We start from the raw sequence: 20,884 nt of genomic DNA on the forward strand, positions 1-20,884 counted from the left end.
ATTACAGAGAAGACACAGGTCATTTCCGTCTTCTACCATTGTGAACTACACCTGTAACAGCCACTTAACCTCCAATCCATTGTATCATACTGTATTAGAACTACTTAACATCTAGTCAGCCCAAAAGCATGTACAGAAATCAGATAAACTAGAAACCTTTCTGAAAGCATCCATGTCCTAAAGGCTTTAAGTACTTCCATTTATAAATAAAAAGCCTTGTTAGGAGCTATGTAACATCTAAATCTCACCAAAAGATCTGTCCCAAGATCTTCCATTTCTTCAGGGAGAAAATTCAGACATTCGATACAAACACATGTATAGCAGAGCCTTGAGCCACACAGAAGCAGCTTGCTGTTTTGCTCCATTTATCTTACTGGTAGAGATTGGGAAAGCTTTCTAAGTAAAGGGTGGGGAGCTGGCCTACCAAGGACACAGTAGCAGGGAAGGACTGGCGACAGGCGGTAAAGTCGAAGAACTGTTTTTCAGATAAGCAAAGAGACTCTATACCTGGTCACAGCCACAGTGGATAGCTCGTTTCCTGCCCAACGTGCTAACCAGGAGCATAATACATGACCCCAGGATGTACCTTTGGCTGGCAGAGAGCGTGCAGGAGTCTGGGCAAGACATCATTCTCTTGGGTTCAACAGTAATAAGCCTAGACTGAGAACCTGAAATTAGCTGTGCAGGTCACATGAGCTTAGGGCAAAGCCTCAAGCATGCATAGGCACAGCAGAGCAGAAAGTGCCTGAAATGAGCGCTGAAAGCATGAACATGCTGCCTGGGGAGAATTCTCAATGTAAGGAGCTAAAAGAGAAGTGCAGGAAACAGCAGGTTGGGAAGTATTGCAATCTGAGATGTCACAGGCTGCAAAATATTCCTCCAACCAAAATTATACTGGTATTAAGTATAATAAGCCTAAGAAGGAGGCTGAAATTTATATGCTTAAATATAAATGCTGACTTCTTAAATATTTTAAAGTATTTTTGTTGTTGTTGTTGTTTTTTGAGAAGGAGTCTCGCTCTGTCGCCAGGCTGGAGTGCACTGGTGCGATCTCAGCTCACTGCAACCTTGGTCTCCCGGGTTCAAGCGATTCTCCTGCCTCAGCCTCCCAACTGGCTGGGACTACAGGTGCATGCTACCACACCCAGCTAATTTTTGTATTTTTAGTAGAGATGGAGTTTCACCATTTTGGCCAGGATGGTCTCGAACTCTAGACTTCGTGATCCACCCACTTCAGCCTCCCAAAGTGCTGGGATTACAGGCGTGAGCCACCGTGCCCGGCCGAATATTTTAAAGTTTTAAGGAAAGAATATAATAGGCTAAAGTGGCCTCTTGTCTTTGTCAGTCAAAATAAAGTACCCAAAATGGGTCAAGAACTATACTACCATATTGCTCAAAGACCTTCAACTCTGAGAGCTTAATCTAAGTATATAGACAGAATAAGCCAAAGGGTAGATTGTATGAAGATGTACAAATGTTGTATCTTATAAAAGCAGAAAATAAAAAGAGTTGATGATATTTCAGGAGTGATAAGAGGGGAAACAGATGAAGCAAGAGTAAATTGAGGCACATTAAATAGTTTCAACTCCTTCACAAATGATAACATGAAGATACGAAATAGGAAAACAAAACGAAGTTTAGAAATTCAAAATTAAATGATCATAAAGATTATGATGGAATCAAAACAGTGGTGATGGAGAGGAAGCTAGAGAAACAGTTGATGATCAAATGCTGATGCGGGCCAGGACTGTTCAGGGAAGGCTGACGGAGCATGGAGAAACTGGAGGCTGGACCGCATGGTAAAGCCATGGAGAACTCTTTGGGCTGGTGAAGAAGAGGCTATAGGCTCGTCCGGAAATATCAAGGCATGGGCCTGAGCCCAAAGGGGAAAAAAAATGTTAGCCTTCCTGAGATCAGAGTGGGCTCAAGTACACTGTTTGAAACTTGATTGAAGTGTTGAAAATGTGGATGGTTTAATATGATCCTGAAAAAGGGTGATCTGAAGGAACTTGCAGATTAAAAAAAAAGGGGCCTTTTCTCAGAGAGGGCCTGAAAGGGTCTGTTTAAGCTAGAAATATCTGGAAGGGTCCATTAAAAAGTCTAGAAATTTGGCCAAACTCGCCGAGGGCCATGAGAATGAAGTTGTGCTGCCTGATAGCACATGAGAGCAGGAATGGGGCAAAGTGATAACTTCACCCCACCCCTCGCCATCCCCAGCTTTCAGATAAGAATACACATCCCAAGAAAGGTGATGCCAACCGCTGGCTGAAGACGACAACTAGTTTATGGTGGTGACAGGAACAGTACTCACATCTTTTCCTCTCAGTCCAGCAATTCTTTATTATCGCATGCTCTCACAGCAACCACACGTAGGTGGACCTAGAATTCCCCTACCGCACACAAATTAACCTTAAAAGTCATTTTCACTGCACAAGTACTATTGTTTTTATTCCTAATTGGTGAAATTCAAGTAGGTCAAAAATAAAGAAGATCAACTGTTGTTTCAATTCTAAATACAGTTTCAATTTTACAAGTTCTCATTATTTTTGTTAAATGTATCTAGTTGGTGTTGGCCTATTGTCATAGATTATATTATGAAGATTTATTCTATAGGTTTATGTCATCAGCCATATAAGAAAAACCCTAAGTACCTGCAACTGGAAACCACTTTCCAGGTCGAGGAACACTCAGTCATTACCTATGTTATGGCAAATGAATAGAATCAGCTATGAATTTACTGCATTATTCTGTCATGCTCCAACATCTCTCCATTATGTGCTTAAGGAGACCTGTGAGACATATTTGTCAAATGCTTTGATGTCCTTGGCATTATCTTCCAATATAAAAGCCTCTTTTATAAAAGAAAATGTGATAATTGGTCACTACACATTAGTAGATTTATGCTGGTTCCTAAGGATCAGTACAATCTCTTCTCTGGACTCCTAAATAATTTATATGATGATAGTTCAGAAATTTTGCAAGGGTGCATTTCATACATTGAAAGTTTTAGGAATTCAGCTATGTCAAAAGCTATACAGAATAACATCTGCATATCTCTGATCTTCTGGAATCTCTGCCACTCTCCAAGTTCATTCAATGATCACTGGCAATGGCTCAGAGATGATGTCTGCTGACTCCTTCAACGCTGCTAACCCTGAGATACAATCCAGTGTGCCCTAGAGGTGTAAATGTATTCAAATTACCTGGATTTTCTTTCATTGTCATCCGAATCCCTTTTAGTAACACCCTTTTCATTTCAGAAATCATTTCCTTTGATGGAGAATTGAAAGCAACATAGTTCTGCATATGTCGTCTCCTCATGCAGGCTTATGCCTTTGCTTAAGCAATAGTCTAATCCTGTCTCCATTCTTCTAGCTCCAGATACAACTAAAAAGCAAAATAAACATAACGCTATTCTCAAAATGCAAATGACACAAATGGCCCCACGCACACTCCAAAGAGATTTAACCTAGCCAGAAAGGAAATAAAATAAACACGCCAATAAAATGTCACTTTGTAACAAACTGAAAACAAACCTGGAAGTGACAGAAAGCCAACCTGCTGAGGTCGTAGGGAAATGGACATCCTCCTTTATTTACCAATAATTTAACTGTATTTGGAGAGCATGCATAAGATGTTCCTGCTCTTTGTTGCAGGGAACCTAAACTTGGATATTTATCTTAAGAGACACAATCTGAAAGAAAAGAAGGTCAAAGTATACAAACATAGGAAGTACAGGAATGTCAAAATGGCCCCAAACCGGATGCCTTCTAAGTATCCAACAATGGAAATGGTTAAGTAAACTATAAAACATCAGCTGTGGTAGGTTGAATAATGGCCCCAAAGATGTCCACATCGTAATCCACAGAACTCGTGAATATACTACTTTACATGAAAAGGAATATTCTAGATGTGATTAAATTAAGTATCTCAAAATAGGGAGATTATTCTGGATTATCTAAATGGACCCAATGTAATCACAGAAGTGTGTAGAAGAGGGAGATGGGGGGTCAGAAGAGACGTCGTGACTGAAGCAGAGGCAGAGGGGTAGGTGAAGTTGGAAGATGCTGCTGGCTTTACAGATGGAGCAAGGGGCCATGAGTCAAGGAGTGAGGGTAGATTCTAGAAGCTGGAAGAAGCAAGGAAATGGATTCTCCTCCAGAGCCTCCAGCAGTGCAGCTCTGCCAACACCTTGATTTTAGGACTCTGACCTCCAGAACTGTGAGATAATAAATTTGTATCTTTTTAAGCCATTCCATTTGTGGTAAGCTTTTCCAGCAGCAAGAGACTAATACACAAACTATTATGCAGCCACTGAATGTTATAAACCTGAAGACTACAGAGCAACAGAAGAAAAATGTTAAAATATACAGTTGGCAAAACTGTATGGACACAATTACTGCATGTGAAATACACATACAGAGAGATCAAGTTTAATAGATTAAGATTAAAATATACGAGTAGAGTAAAAGACTTTTTAACTGGTCTTTCTACGTCTGCAACATTCAGAGTAGCCAGAGCGGTCCTTTTCAAATATGAAATCAGATCAGCTATTCCTCTACTCAACAGCCTCCAATGGCTCCCGTCTCCTCAAAGAAAAAGACCAAGACCTCACGAGGACCTCCATGGCCCAACTCCACAGCAGTGCACAGCTCCCACGACAGCCACTCACACGTGCTTTCTGCGATTACATCCTGGAATGCGTAGCACATCACCTGCCCAGACATGCGTGTTTGTCTTCACTCACTCTATCTCACTGCCTGGCTGGCCCCGCTCCAGGCTCATGGACCAACCTGCTATTCCTGGAGTGTTCCAAGCCACTCCTGCTTCAGGCTCTTGTACTGCCTGTTCCTCTGCCTGAAATACTATTTCTAGTGGTATGTGCATGGCTCATTCCCTTGTTCCCTCCTTGTCTCTGCTCAAATGCCCCCTTATCAATGGGACTTTCCTCAACTGCTGTATAATAACAGTCCCATCACCCCACCTCAGAGTCGCCCACCCCTTATCCCACTTTACCTTTCTCCATAGCATGTATTATTGTCATATTTAAAATATCTATTTGTGGCTGGGCGCGATGGCTCGTGCCTGTTATCCCAGCACTTTGGGAGGCCAAGGCAGGTGGATCGCTTGAGGTCAGGAGTTCGAGACTGGCCTGGCTAACATGGCTAAACCCCATCTCTACTAAAAATACAAAAAATCAGCCAGGCATGGTGGCACATGCCTGTAATCCCAGCTACTTGGGAGGCTGAGGCATGAGAATAGCTTGACCTGCAAGGTGGAGGTTGCGGTGAGCTGAGATGGCACCATTGCACTCCAACCTGGGCAACAGAACAAGACAAAAAAAAAAAAAAAAAAAAACCCACAAATAAATAAAATAAAAAGTATTTGTTACCCACAGCCCTGAATTAGAATATAAACTCCAAGAGCACACAGATTTTGGTAGCTCCAAAATTTACCACTGGTGTATCCCCAGAGTCTAAATGAGTTCACATAATGGGCATTAAAATTCACCACAGTAGGCCAGGTGTGGTGGCTCACACCTGTAATCCCAGCACTTTGGGAGGCCAAGGTGGGCACATCACTTGAGGTCAGGAGTTTGAGATCAGCCTGGCCAACATGGTGAAACCCTGTCTCTACTAAAAATACAAAAATTAGCTGGGCATGGTGATGGGTGCCTATAATCCCAGCTACTTGGGAGGCTGAGGTAGAGGAATTGCCTGAACCCAGGAGGTGGAGGTTGCAGTGAGCTAAAATCATGCTATTGCACTCCAGCTTGGGCAACAGAGTGAGACTTCGTCTTATAAAAACAACAACAAACCTCCAGTCTAATGATGAGAAAAACATGAGACAAATCCCAAGTGAGGGACTTTCTAACAAAACACCTGACAGTAATTCTCAAAACTGTCAATGTCATCAAAACCAAGGAAAATCTGTGAAACTGTTACAACCAAAAGGAGCCTAAATAGACCTGACAACTCTGATGACAAATATAATGTGGTATTCCAGATGGGATCCTGGAACAACAACGACCACCAAAAAAAAAAAAAAAAAAGGACATTAAAGGAAAACAGCAAACCTGAATAAAGATTTATCAGTACTATATCAAAATCAGTTGATGAATTGTGGCAAATGTAACTACCACACAGTGGACAAGTGAAAATTCATTGAGTAAATGAATGATGACCAGAGGTGACTTCGGAGAAGTGACAAGAGCACCCATTCTAACACAGCTGGTTTACAGGTGAGCCAAATGCCTTCATGTAGTAGAGTCATACAACTGTTTTAACAAATCAGCAGCTAAGCAACTTGGTGATATTTTTACAAACTTAGTTCAATCATAAGTCCTTCTTCATCTCTGTGCATGTCTTTCTAAAATATAAATTAACCATAAAGCATCCTGTGCAGCCACACAGGTTCCTTTAGATTCTGTCTCCCCATATCTCTCATGAAGTTTCACCATATTTGTGTAATCAGGATTTCACTTTCCAGAAACTCTCTTCCCTTTTGAATTACATAACCGTAAAAAGCTGTGAGATCTTATTTATTTTCATTAAATGTTTTTAAATCTGCTCTCCTAAAGTCCTAGTAATATGTCTTTGAGCAGAGTTCTGTTCTTCATAGTTACACATTCTGAGAGATCTGAGACAGGAAATATACCAAGTGAGCTCAGAGCATCTTGTAGTGCCAGAAAGTAAGAAGGTGCTAAAATGCAAGTCAGAAAGCAAACAAAGCCCCAAAATGACAAGGGTATGTCAAGGGTTACAGGAGTCAACTGCAGGAGGAGGCAAAAAGGATCTAAAGCTGGAACAACATGAGCAGAAAATGAAGTCGTATTTGTATTATAACTCAGAGCATAAAATACACGAGTCCATAACGACATAAATGACTGAATGAGTAAATAAATGGGAAGAATAAATTTTTCATGCAGAATAACTGCACATAATTTTGATAGATACTCCACCCTAAAGGATACTCCACTCCTATGTGGGCTGGAAAGAGTGACTTGCTTCCAAAGATTACTGTATAAAAAGGGAATAAAAAGAACAACTTTACAGTGGAGAAACCTGACAAATACTACTTCAGCCAGATGATTAAGATCAGCATCAACAGTGATCAGTCATATTAATAGTATCACCTTTGATATGATGTGATGTGGTCCCCCAAGCAATCCAGTGTACATTACTCCAGTCTAATGATGAGAAAAACATGGGACAAATCCCAAGCGAGGGACTTTCTCACAAAACACCTGACAGTAATTCTCAAAACTGTCAAGGTCATCAAAACCAAGGAAAATCTGTGAAACTGTCACAGCCAAGAAGAGCCTAAATAGACCTGACAACTCTGATGATAAATATAATGTGGTATTCCAGATGGGATTCTGGAACAACCACCAAAAAAAAAAAAAAGGACATTAAAGGAAAACAGCAAATCTGAATAAAGTATTAACAGTACTATAGGATAAAGATAGGGGAAACTGGCATGAGGCATGAGGGTATATGATAATTCTCTCAATACATTTATAATAGTTCTCTAAATCTAAACATGTTCTCACATAAAAACTTTGTTAAAAAAAAAAAAAAACTTCTATGAGATCAGGACCACTGTCATCAAAGGCTCCTCCATTTTTCACACCATGAAGTCATTCTTCCTTTACTGGTCAGTGTTAAATCCAATATAGCAATTTATTTCTTGTATTCTGAAAAATGACAAATATAGGCCAACGGTACTGTTTTTTTTTTTTTTAAGTCCAATTACTCAGCCAGCAGAAGACGAGATGATCACCTCCCATTGCCTTTTCCAGTTTTGCCGTTGGTATAGTACCAACAGATCAACCTTAGCCTGCATCTGTTTGGCTGGTAGAAGGTTCTCACAACAATTAAATTGATGGGCTTCTTTTATTTTTCTTTTAACCTCACGGAATGTTCTGCAGAATAGTTCTTCCATCAGATTGTGGATTGATAGATAAGTGTGTTTTTCCTTCCTTATCAATCCTGTTTCTCCCTTTTCTATAGACTGGAGGGACATTCTTATCCTTGTGAGTTTCGGGACCATTTGAGCAAAACGTCATGGGAGCAGGTAGCAGTCATCATATTAAAGGAAAAATAAGTAGAGAGAAAAAGGAGGAGGATCTTCTATATCCAGTCCATTTTATACGTTCTGGATCCACTTGCCTGCCACCAGCAGTCTTCACTGGTCAACCACTCAACCAAGCAGTAGAGATATGTTGAATGTAGCTTTGGGCCTTTGTTCTTGTGGTCCTTCCCTCCCATTTAAGACATCTTTTCCTTTCTATTGTTTCTTCTAGCTTGATTAATTCCGTGTGCCTCCTACATAGGAGTGATCTTTCCCTTCTCTGAACTCTAATAAAACCTCCTCACTTTGTGTTCCTAGGTAGGTAGTTGTGTCTCACATGCGTATTTCCTTAACAACACTATAGTAAACTCTTTAATGGGGTGAACTTCATCTACTTTTCTGTATGTACTTTGTGCCTTGATCAATCAAATTGTCCAATAAATATTAGCAAATATTTGAGTTCTTACCATTTAATTTTTATAAGTCAATGAGGTAGGAACATAATTTACCCCCATTTTATAGCTGAAAACACTGAAGAATAAAGTAGCTAAGTGATTTTCGTGGGGTTGCATGGAAGTTGCAGAGCCAGAATTTGAGCCCAAATTCAAGCTCTTAATCACCACAATACATTGTACTGCCTCCTAATATATATTACTAAATGATCCTTTTGAGTCAAAGTATTTTAATAAATGCGGATCTCAGAAGCAAAGAGAAAAACCCTTGGTCTATGACCTCAAACTGACTGAGAAAATTTTTATTCAATTGTTCTCCCCCAAATCTAAATGCCACACAGAGTTTGTGCATAGTATAGACAATAGGATTCAAGAGAAAGAGCAATTTAAAAAATTCTTTGGGAAGCACTGCGATTAGCCCTCATTCTTCACACCGCTTCACATATCAACCAGTTAGACTGGTAGACACAAAAAGAAAAAACAGAGAAAAACAAAATATGCAAGGCTCTGCAGCTTGGAGCTCAATGGCAGGCTGGCTCACACACTTTGGTGGAAATGGGCAGAGACTAGCCATTGTACTGCAGGAATAACCAGCACACAGCGCCATACTGCATGTGTATAGACGGCAAGCAGCAAGGTTCTCTTTAGGAATCTGCTTCTCATTTCCCACTGAAATTTTGTGGTTGGATGGTTGCCTTCTTAGAGGACTTCTAAAAATAAGTTACCACCAATTCAATGACACACGTACGTGCGTATTTACAATCACCTTGCGGCCCACACCCAGAGCAAATAACTTTCTCTTCTACTATGAGGAAGAAGGAACCAAACTTCAATGGATGTGCAAAGCATCAAAATTGGTACAGGCTCCATCCGTGTCATCGTCGTCGTCGTCATCATCATCATCATCGTCTCACACCTCCTGCCTCCACACTACCAGCGCCAGATTATGCGCTTTTCATGGATGCCTGCCCACTGTACCGGTAATCAATTGTAACATCCACTCTTTCCAAGCAAGAATTAACCAGCTTTGCCTCAGCGAAAGCAGACCTTTCTACTCCACTGTGTTCTTGCCATTTCTTACGTCAGCTGCTACTTAACTCTGAACTCTCCCAAAAACCCATGCCCAGGAAAATCAGTGGCCTTCCTACATTTGTTAGATGTGTCAACTGGTCTTCTTTTGGTTCCCATTTGCTGTCATTTACCAGACCCAGGTGTCTGGTTTAGCTATTAGATGTGAGACATGTGCCTCCTCTGATCTCCTCTGCACAAACAGTAGGTGGTCGAAGTTCTGAATTTCCAGAGGGATATGGACGAAGACTCTAAAACACGTCATGGTTGATCCCTAACACCAGCAGAGTGTAAGTTAGACAGTAAGAGAGTGAATTTCCTTTGAATCCCAAATATGCCAAAGACTAAATGAATACAGATACAGTTTCAGATACTCTTGAATAGTGCTATTAAATAAACAACAACAGAAAAGATCCATGTAATTCGATCAGCAAGACTTTGGAGTAAAAGGAATTCCTTTTGACAAAGTTTTATTTATTGAAAAATAGAGACCCTTCTTCCCTCGAATTTACAATCCAACAGGGAAGATAAGGCACACCTGCAAATAACTGAAACCACACCTTGAAAGGTGGCAAGTCTCAAAGGAGCAGTAGAAATAAAATGCTTATTTCCTCCACCTCCCTATCCCAGCACCACAGTAAGGATTTCAGGAGTGACTAGCAAGCAAATCTAGCTTGGGACTAGTTCACAGCAGCCCCACCCATGGTGGAGGCTCAGGAATCCCTGGAAGACAGAGGCCAGACAGAAGTAGCTGAGAGTCAACACTATCACTTCCCACCCTCCTTCCACACACATTATAAAAAGGGTTGCAATTTGCTTATTATAAAATACTTCCTGAAATACAGTGAACAAGAGGCAGTTTTCAAAGGTAAAGAGCATAACTACATTTTATCACTTTTTAAAATGTGACTGTCTCTCAGAGTATTTTCCTAGCATGCATTTGCCCTGTGCACCAGTCTTTCTTCAAATCTGGATTATACAAACCATCACGTGCTTTAACCTCAAAGGCTTAATTCGTCATCCTGAGGCTTTTACTCTAACTCTAGCCACATTCAGTACTTTTGCCACTTTTCTTTTAATTGCATTATCTTCTCTAATTGAGTGTGTTTGCCCGGCTCTTCCAATCTGTTGCAAATTCCCTGATGGCAAGGACCACACATTTGTTTTTGCAATTGCTTCCCCATTCACGCCCCCCCACTCTAATGTTAGCCCCTTTGCCCTCCGCACCTTTCAAAATACTTTGCACATAAAAAGTTAAAGGAAGTAGCATTTACTTAGTTCCTGCCACCCATATTCCTTTATCTCAGTTAAACCTCTCAATAGTCTATGGAAGTGATGGTCAACATTAGCCTAATTTCGGAGGCTGTTCTTTGCTGGGAAGACAAAGGAACTGAATCATCATTGATCCTGTCAGTGTACACAATGCAGTGTTAGCTTCACCCCTTCAGTTTTCCCCACAAAATATATACATCCTATCCAGACATCAGGGACATCAGAAATCACATTGGCACAACAGATATTCACAAACTGATGTTAAATTGAAATATGGCAACTTTTAGACATCAAGAGTTCTAGAACAGCCTCTAAGATTCTGAAACAGCACTTGAACGTAACACATGACCCTTGAAACCAAATTATCACACATATTAAAAGGGATCCACAGGCATGTGCTAAAGGTAACTTTCCTTGACAGTGAAGATTATGGAAGTCATATCTGTTTACTTGTTAATGAATGAAGGAGTAGGTTTCAATTAAGACGTCAAGGAAACCAGTGGCCCTGCCTGACCCTATTTCAGGGTAATCCTTTCTCACAAAAAGAGGGGATAAGAAATGTTGGATAGCTATATTCAAAATTCTAAATTCAAAACAATCCTGAAATCCATTAATCCTTTTCTTGTTTCCATCCTAGCTGACTTGAATCTGTACCTAGTATATACATAAAGCCTACCCACCCATTTTAAGGACTCAAGGTTTATTCTTTGGAATTTATTGTCCCATTCCAATACAATTTGGTGTGACAAACTCGAGAGTTTTATTTCACAACATAGTCTAGGTTGAAGTCCACTAAGTGACTCCCGTTGGCTTACTGAAATTCTCTTTTCCGGAATTTACTTGGATATGATATTACTTAAAGTGTGTTATCTGTTAAGAATTGAGAAATTTGTTTCTATATAGAAAAAAATAATTAATGTTGTAATTGGATATGGGCTGTGATAACAGATCTAAAGCTTTCTTTGAAGTAATTTTTTAATCCAAAAATAAATCTCATCTGCTGACATGGCTCACTTTTTGGGAATGAATATTAGTTTCAGTTAGTTTTGAAGAGTCTTTATTCAATTACCCTAACCTCACTTTTATTGGAAAGATAGAGTGGCAACCCATCTCCTGGCTGTTTGTATCAGGTGCTCCAAATCTTGTTGACCCTGGGTATTATTTTCTATATCCTATGATATAACTCCTTTAAGCAAATTATATTTTCTCATGTTCTTCATGTCCTATTCATATGCAGTCTTATACATAAAGGGTAAATAAAATCATCGATGCAAATTGTATGTAAGCATTCTATGCTTTTCCATACTGATCAGTGTACTTGCTTATAAAGTCTTTCACAACATTATGTCTCTTTTTTCACTTAATTTCACACAGACTTCTCCATAGTATTCTATCTGCAAATAATATTCTACTGTTATGAACTATTATGGTTTGTTTAATCATTTCCCCAAATGTTAGATATTGAAGTCGTTTTTAGCCTTTCATGACTATAATGAACATTGTTCTAATGAGATTTTTTTTCTCCTTTGTTTATTTTCCCCTGAAAAGAGAAATTGCTGGATCTAAGGGTATGTTCAGTGAAATGGCTTTTGTTAAATATTGTTGGTAGCCTTTAGGAAGTATATACTAATTTGAAAGCTAATAATCATCTACAAATATCGAATTCTACACAGCCATTTTATTTCTTGTCTCAGTTACTTCAGATTATATTTCTTTTACTGACTGAGGATGATTACTTTTGTCCATGTTGGTCTTTTTCATGTATAAAAATGATGTACCTAACCTTTGGCCATTTATCCAAATAAAGATTAGTTCTTATATAATTATACACATACCTTATGTATTCTGGATACTAACCTTAATGTGTGTATAGATATAGATACAGATACAGATATGTTTCCTATCTCACTACTTTTTAGATAATCTTAGTTATACTGGTTCTAATATAAATTTTAATGCAGTTGAACATCTTAAGAAATGATTTCCTTTTCTATTCTGGAAAAATAAATTAGACTAGAGGTTTTTTTCTATCTCCCAGAAATGAACTAAGACATGCTTTGCCCTAAGTAACAGAAAGAGTTTACTACTACTCTTCAGTAATCGTTGATTTTAAAATTATATATTTCAAGTAGTTAAATTTAAAAGTTCTTATAAGAAGGATAAAAATATGAATATATTTGGATATAAATATCTCCATTCATCGAAATATTTTAAATTCAGGTTAAACCTTTCTTTAAAATTCCTTCTTTCTCCTTATGCAACCCCCATATACAAGTACCCTAATGTATGTTTTGTAATTATTAGTTCAGAGCTAAGAAAGATAATTTTTAAATGATGATGGAATATATTAATTTCATTAAACATAGGAAGAAATCGGTAACTGTGCCATGAATTACCACTTCTATGTAGCCACAATTTAACTAATGTCCTGGCCCACAATCACTGTTAGGGAAGGTACCCATGAGTACAACGGATGCAAACACTTTTGCTTACAGAAGACTTGCCTTCCCCAGCAGCTCATTAGTCACATCTTCATGGATTATCAAAATGCTCTCAGCTTTAAGCCTCTTCATGAGACACAGGGCAGGAGGTTCTTGTTGGATATCCCTTCCATTCACTCAACCCTCTAATTGCTTCTTACCACACTAAGAATAAAATCCAAAGTCATTATCTGGTTTATAAGGCTCTACTGCTTTGGTCCCAAGCATTCCCCTTCCCCTACTTCTCTCAGCTTTGCCTTTCAGGCTTTCCTGAGTGTCTCAAGTGGACCAAACAAGCTGTGCCTCAGGACTTGGTATTTACTATTCATTCCTTCTGCTTGGAATGTTTTCCCCCGTATCTGCACAGTTTGTTTCTCCACTTCATTTAGGTCTTCATTATTCAGTTCATAATTTATATATTAGAATCCATGCCCTCAATGTGATGGTGTTAGGAGGTAGGGCCTATGGGGAATAATCAGGTCATGAGGGTGGAGTCCCCATGGATGGGATTAGTGCCCTCATAAAAGAGACAGGGAGAGCTCACTTCCTCTCTGCTGTCTGCATGTGAGGATGCAAGAAGACGGCCATCTGCAAACCATAAAGTGGGCCCTCACCAGACACTGGATCTGTCAGCACCTTGATCTTGGACTTTCCAGACTTCAGAACTGTGTGAAGTGTTTGCTCTTTAAGCTACTCAGTCACTCAATCTACAGTATTTTGTAATAGCGGCCAGAATAGACTAAGACGATATTCATGTGCCATCTCTTCAGAGACAGCTTCTCTCACCTCCCTTTCTAAAATGACACCTCACCACCACCGCTACCATCACTCTATTCCTTATCTTGCCTTATTTTCCCCATAGCATCTTCTATCAAATAATGCACTTATTTTTCTTTGCCATTGACCTCCCCCACTGGAAAGGAATAGTCTTAGTACCTAGAGCTGTGTTCATAGGCACTCAAATATTTGTTGAATCATGAATGAACCAAAGTTAAGTGCCTCCTTAGGAGATGGCATCAGAGAACAAGTCAAGTTATCCTAGGATGAAGGAGCATCCACCGTGTATACTGTGCGATGTCACACCCACCATCCTTCTATGCAATGTCGTAGGGTAGAGAGATGGCTCTGGGGCTGGGCCAGCTGGCTCTGAAACCTGACTTTGTCACCTCGAGTAACATACTTAGTATCAGTGCTTCTAGGCCTCCTTACTTCCTCTATTAAATGGTGATAATAGCATTGCTATGATTAGGAAACAAGGGCCACATGTTTATTGTTTAGAATGTACCTAGAATGCAGCAAGAACCCATGTAAGTGTCAGGTGCTCCTCAGCAGTGTCTGTCATTGACGGCCCCTCCTTTCTTTATATAAGTCTAAACATAAACTACTTCCTCATATCCTTTATCTCCTATTATTCAGTTCTTACCCTCTACCTGTTATAGTTACTTCATATTGCTTTGATCTTTATGTTCTAATCATCAATATGCCAATAATTTACTTTTTTCAGAGAAATGTATGTGCAAGGCAATATATTAAACCAGATGGAAAACTTCGTGAGAGTGATCGACTCTTGCTTTTCCTATCCCTGCCGCTAGTTCCATTCTCCCAAGACAACTGTTCTTCAAATTTCATTTTAGTCTCTTGATGGTTATCTTTACAACTGCTGATAACATGCTTGAATCTCTAGATCTTGACTCATATCAAGGACTCTCCTCACACTGGCCTGGCCTCCTCCTGAAGTTTAATATAGTCTTCCAATTTTCAATTTCTTTTAGTGTTAAGTACTAAAGTCTTCATTTCTGTTTTTGTCAACATCTGTTCTGAGGTAAAACTATCTTTATTCATAGACAACATGACTATCTATGTTAAAAATATCTATGTGTGCTCCAAAAAAATTTTACTAGAATCAATATGAGAGTTTAGCACCTTACCAAAAAACACGTAAGAATGGCAAACAGGCGCATGAAAAGATGCTCAACATGATTACCCATAAGGGAAATGCAATTTAAAGCTACAACAGGCCACCACGACACAATTATTTGAATGTCTAAATTCAAAAGACTGATCATACCAAGTGTTGATAAAGAGTTAGATCAACAGGAACTCTCATATGTCACTGCTGAGAATGCAAGATGACACAACCACTGTGGAATTCCAGCAACTTCTAACAGCTATAGCTTACCTTGCTATTTTAGGAAATGAGGATATTAGCACCCTCTTCTCCCTGATTCCTTATCCCACCTCCTGCCACCTCACTTTTTCTTTTGTTGAAGCTAACATTTGTACTATAACCTGTAATCATAACCAAGTCTGCCATGCTTGATCCACAATCTGATTCTGAAAGCAGAAAACTGAGAAACAGCACCTGTATGATGATGATTATGCCACTCTATTCACTGCCAGGATAAATAAAGAATTATGATTTGGGGCTCTTATTATAAATCCAATGTCATGACTACAGATCCAATTTTGTGACACTTATGCCACTGCTGTTATACTCAATGAGTTTCCCCCATTTTTGGTCAGGAAATTCCAGTCAGATTCTTCTGTCATTTGGTATAGGTCATCAGACTATAAATAGTTCATTTTTTATAATTTTTAATTTTTGTTGGTACATAGGCGTATATATTTATGAGGCACATGAGATTATTTTGATACAGGCATACGATGTGTAGTAACCACATCAAAGTAAATGGGGCATCTACCCCCTTAAGCATTTATCCTTTCTTTGTGTTACAAACAATCCAATTACATCCTTTTAGTTTAAATATTTCTATTATTAAATAAGATTTTCATTAGCTATATTTCTATTATTAAATAAGATTTTCATTAGCATTTGAGAAATGTCCAATTAAAGTCAAACAAACTTAAAGATTCCACAGGTGTAAAAAGTGCTTTCTGGGTGACTTCTAGGAGCTTCTCATATTACATCTAAATGGGCAGCACCAAATAAAACACTTACCATCTTTGCATGCAAGGCAGAGCATTAGGCATTCAGAAGATATGATAAGTTGGCAACCATATACCATACAAACTAAATAGAATAAGCAACAAACTTATTTAACTTAGAGAGTTACGTCCTAGTTTGAACCTTCACATACAAATTATTTGCAGCTCACTAACATTATTTTTCTTTAACAAGTAAGTATGAGTTTTGCTTTCTTCAATAAACATCCATATTCAGGATTCATCTCTTTTTGAAGATAAAAGCATGCTGCTCTCCTCATCCATGCTGAAGGTGATGTTTAAATTCTGGAACTCTTATCAGACTTTAGCAAAGTGTCCCAAGAGAGAATTCTACTTTATGGGGACCTCTTGGCTCATATCTGCTTACTCATGGACTATAATGGTAGCTACCCTGCACCTGACCTCTTTGTGCAGTTTTTATTAAATAAATTCTCTAATGTGTACAACAGTTTTTGTTCTAAGGACCTCAAAGGCCCTCAGTTCATTTGACCTCACAACATGCCTTTGAATGAGGTCAGGAGCCAGTGGCTAGATTTTCATTCCATAGATGAAAAAAAGAAAAATGCACAAATAGGGTCAAGTCACTTGACCACAGGTCACCTAAGTGTTAGCAGAGAGGCAGGATGAGTCAGACAGAATTCCCGTTTCTTAGATAAGGGCTCTCACTGTATCCAAATTCAACTTGTGCAAATGTAGGCACAACTCCATTTTAAAACACAGCAAGTTTGACCAATGAGACCAGGAGATAAACTCTGCTCAGGAGAAGCTATAGTAGGTGTAGTGGAACTGCCAAAAGATACATTCTTCTGTAGAGTTTAAAATAGTGAGAATGACAAATGACAAGAATTCTGCACTGGGTGTTGTGGATCTTTTTGCTAATTCATTTTTTTAAGTCAGAAATAGAACAGTCAGCCACAAACACATTTTAAGTAGGCATTTTTAGTTTGAGGTACATCGACTGATATAAATCTGTATAAAATTTGAGTTGTTCACTTTGTTTTTTTATTCTTCTAAAGGAGAATAAAAATAATCAATACAAAGTAGTAGAGGGAAAATTGAAAGCCTTTCCACTAAGATCTGGAACAAGACAAACATGCCCACTTTCAAGAGTTACATTTAGAATCAACATACAAAAGTCAGCAGAGTTTTTATATGTGAACAGTGATCAATCTGAAAAAGAAATTAAGAAAGCCACCCTGCTTAAAATAACTACAAAAAAAAATGCCTGGTAATAAACTCAACCAAAGAAGTGAAAGATCTCTGCAAGGAAAACTATATAACATTGATGAAAGAAATTGAAGAGGTCACAAAAGATGAAAATATATCTCACACTTAGAGATTGGAAGAATTAATATTGTTTAAATGTCTATCATTTTAACAATTAAATCTGTATATCAATTCAACAATTGAATCTGTACATCACTACAATAGGGTAGGTTCAGTGCAATCTCTACCAAAATAGCAATTGTATCCTCCATAGAAACAGAAAAGAAAATCCTAAAATTTGTATAAAACCACAAAAGACTACAAATACTAAAGCAATCTTGAGCAAAAAGAACAAAGCTGAAGGCATCACACAACATCATCTCAAATTATATTACAAAGCTATAGTAATCAAACAGCATGGTACTGGCCAAAAAACAGACACATAGACCAAAAGAACAGAATACAGAACCCAGAAGTCAAACCACACATTTGTGGCCAGCCCATTTTCAACAAAGGCACTAAGAACATACACTGGGGAAAGGACAGTCTCTTTAAAAAATAGTTTTGGGAAAATTGGCTATCCATATGCAGAAGAATAAAGCTAGATACCTATCTTTCATCATATACAAAAATCAACTCAAAATGCACTAAATACTTCAATGTAAGGCCTAAAACTATGAAACTACTAAAAAATATTGGGAAAATGCTATATTTGTCTGGACAAAAATTTTTTGAGTAAGACCCAAAAGCACAGGCAACAAAAACACAATATTAATGGACAAATGGGATTGCATCAAGCTGAAAACCTTCTGCACAGCAAAGCAAACAATCAACAAAGTGAAGAGACAGTCTAAAGAATGGGAGAAAATATTTGCAAATGATCCATTTATCCATTTGACAAGGGATTAATAACCAGAATACATAAGAAACTCAAACAACGCAAGAGCAAAAAACCCAAATAATTCAATATAAAACATGGGCGAAAGACCTGAATACATTCTCAAAAGAAGACATACAAGTGGCTAACAGGCATATGAAAAAATGCTCAACATCACTAATCATCAGGGTAATGCAAATCAAAACCACAAACTCAACCCACTAAGAATGGCTATTACCAAAAAATCAAAAAGTAACAAATGCTGGAGAGGATGTGGAGAAAGGGAAATATTTGTACACTGTTGGTGGGAATGTAACGATGTACAGCCATTATAGAAAACAAGATGTAAGTTCCTAAAAAAAACAAAATAGAAGTACTATTTGAACCGGCAGTCCCACTGTTAGATATACATCCAAAAGAAAGGAAATCAGTATATCAAAGAGATACCTGCACTCCCGTTTACTACAGCATTTATTCACAATAGCCGAGACATGGAATCAATGTAAGTGTCCATGAATGGATGAATGGACAAAGAAAATCTCTCTCTCTCTCTCTCTCTCTCTTTCTCTCTCACACAGACACAGACACACACACAAATATTATTCAACTACAAAAAAGAATGAGATCCTCTCATTTGCAGCAACATGGTGAAAGCCAGAAGTCATTATGTTAAGTGAAATAAGCCAGGCACAGAAAGAAAAATATTTCGTGTTCTCACTCATATGTGGGAGCTAAAAAAGTGGATTTCATGGAGATAGAGAATAGAATGATAGTTCTGAAAGGCTGTGAAGGGTAAGCGGGGGAGAATGAAGAGAAACTCATTAAGGATACAAAAACAGATAGATAGGAAAAGTTTCAATTTTTTACAGTACAGTAGGCAAATTATAGTTAACAATAATTTATTGTATATTTCAAATAGTTGAAGAATTATAATGGTCCCAAGACAAAGAAAAATATTTTAGGTGATACCCTCATTACCCTGATTTGATCATTACACATTGCATACAGGTATCAAAATATCACATGTACCCCAAACATATGTACAACTGTTATATACTGTATATTAATATATAACTAATTATATATAATTATATATAATATACAATACATTATTATATATAATATAATATATAATTATATAATACATAATTATATATAATTAATACATAATAATTTATTTTATTTCTTTATGATGTATTATTTATTAATATATATTATTATTTATTAATATATTATATTATTAATTCTAAATTTATAATATATTATATATTAATAATAAATAATACATGGTAAATAAAATAAATTATTAAATGAAATAAATAATAAAATAAAAATAACTACAATATGGTCAGCAAATAAGCCTCCAAAGAGGAAAAAGGAAAAAAAAGTAGCAGGAGCAGCTAGTGTATAGAAGGAGCTGTTAAGGGCCAGGCCCGGTGGCTCACACCTGTCATCCCAGCACTTTGGGAGGCCAAAGCAGGCGGGTCACTTGAGATGAGGAGTTTGAGAACAACTTGGCCAACCATGGCCAACACGGTGAAACCCCATGTCTACTAAACATACAAGAATTAGCTGGGTGTGGTGGCATGCGCCTGTAGTCCCAGCTACTCGGGAGGCTGAGGCAGGAGAATTGCTTGAACCCGGGAGGCAGAGATTGCAGTGAGCCAAGATTGTGCCACTGCACTCCAGCCTGGCTCCTGGCGACAGAGTGAGACTCCGTCTCAAAAAAAAAAACAATTAGCTGGGCACAATGGCAGGCACCTGTAATCCCAGCTACTCAGTAAGCTGAGGCAAGAGAATCACTTGACCCGGGAGATGGAGGTTACAGTGAGCCAAAATCATACCACTGCACTCCAGCCTGGGTGACAGAAGGAGACTCCATCTCAAAAACTAAAAATAAAAAATAAACAAAGAGCTGTTAGGTTTGAACTGGGGGAGACAAAGCAGGCAAAGATGTGGTCCCTCACATCAGGACTTGAATCTGCTTAGAGAGATAAGCCGAAAACGCATGAAACAGAAGCCTCTAAGGAAAATCCCCAAAGAGTCACAAGAGCAAGAGGACCAAAGAGAATGTGTGCCTGAGAAATCACCTGTGGGGAGGCAGAGTGGGGATCAGTGGGCCTGGGAAATCACTGTGGGGAGGCAGAGTGGGGATCAGTGTGCCTGGGAAATCACTGTGGGGAGGCAGAGTGGGGATCAGTGGGCCTGGGAAATCACTGTGGGGAGGCAGAGTGGGGATCAGTGTGCCTGAGAAATCACTGTGGGGAGGCAGAGTGGGGATCAGTGCGCCAGAGAAATCACTGTGGGGAGGCAGAGTGGGGATCGGTGGGCCTGGGAAATCACTGTGGGGAGGCAGAGTGGGGATCAGTGTGCCTGAGAAATCACTGTGGGGAGGCAGAGTGGGGATCGGTGGGCTCAGAGGCCTTCCAGAACAGTAGGATGCACATGCTGTCATGAAAATCAGATGCTGTTTCCTTAAACAGAGAAAAAAA

General features: G+C 38.7%; 1 protein-coding gene across 3 annotated transcripts in view; it reads right to left on the reverse strand.

The window, feature by feature from the left end:
* Nucleotides 1–20,884, reverse strand: part of PIP5K1B (phosphatidylinositol-4-phosphate 5-kinase type 1 beta) — a 351,464-nt gene that overhangs the window by 313,487 nt on the left and 17,093 nt on the right. Inside the window, exon 1 of one of the 3 annotated variants that reach the window (XM_064361686.1) lies at nt 249–352. The exons of the other annotated variants lie outside the window; for them this stretch is intronic. The gene's annotated coding sequence lies outside the window, so the exon portion shown is untranslated. Of the gene's footprint in view, nt 1–248; nt 353–20,884 lie in introns of those variants that run through there. 3 annotated transcript variants of the gene reach the window in all.

This window comes from Aotus nancymaae, unplaced genomic scaffold, assembly GCF_030222135.1.
Source record: "Aotus nancymaae isolate 86718 unplaced genomic scaffold, 86718_ANA_hifiasm-v0.15.2.pri h1tg000041l, whole genome shotgun sequence".
In the NCBI taxonomy this organism is placed as follows: Eukaryota; Metazoa; Chordata; class Mammalia; order Primates; family Aotidae; genus Aotus; species Aotus nancymaae.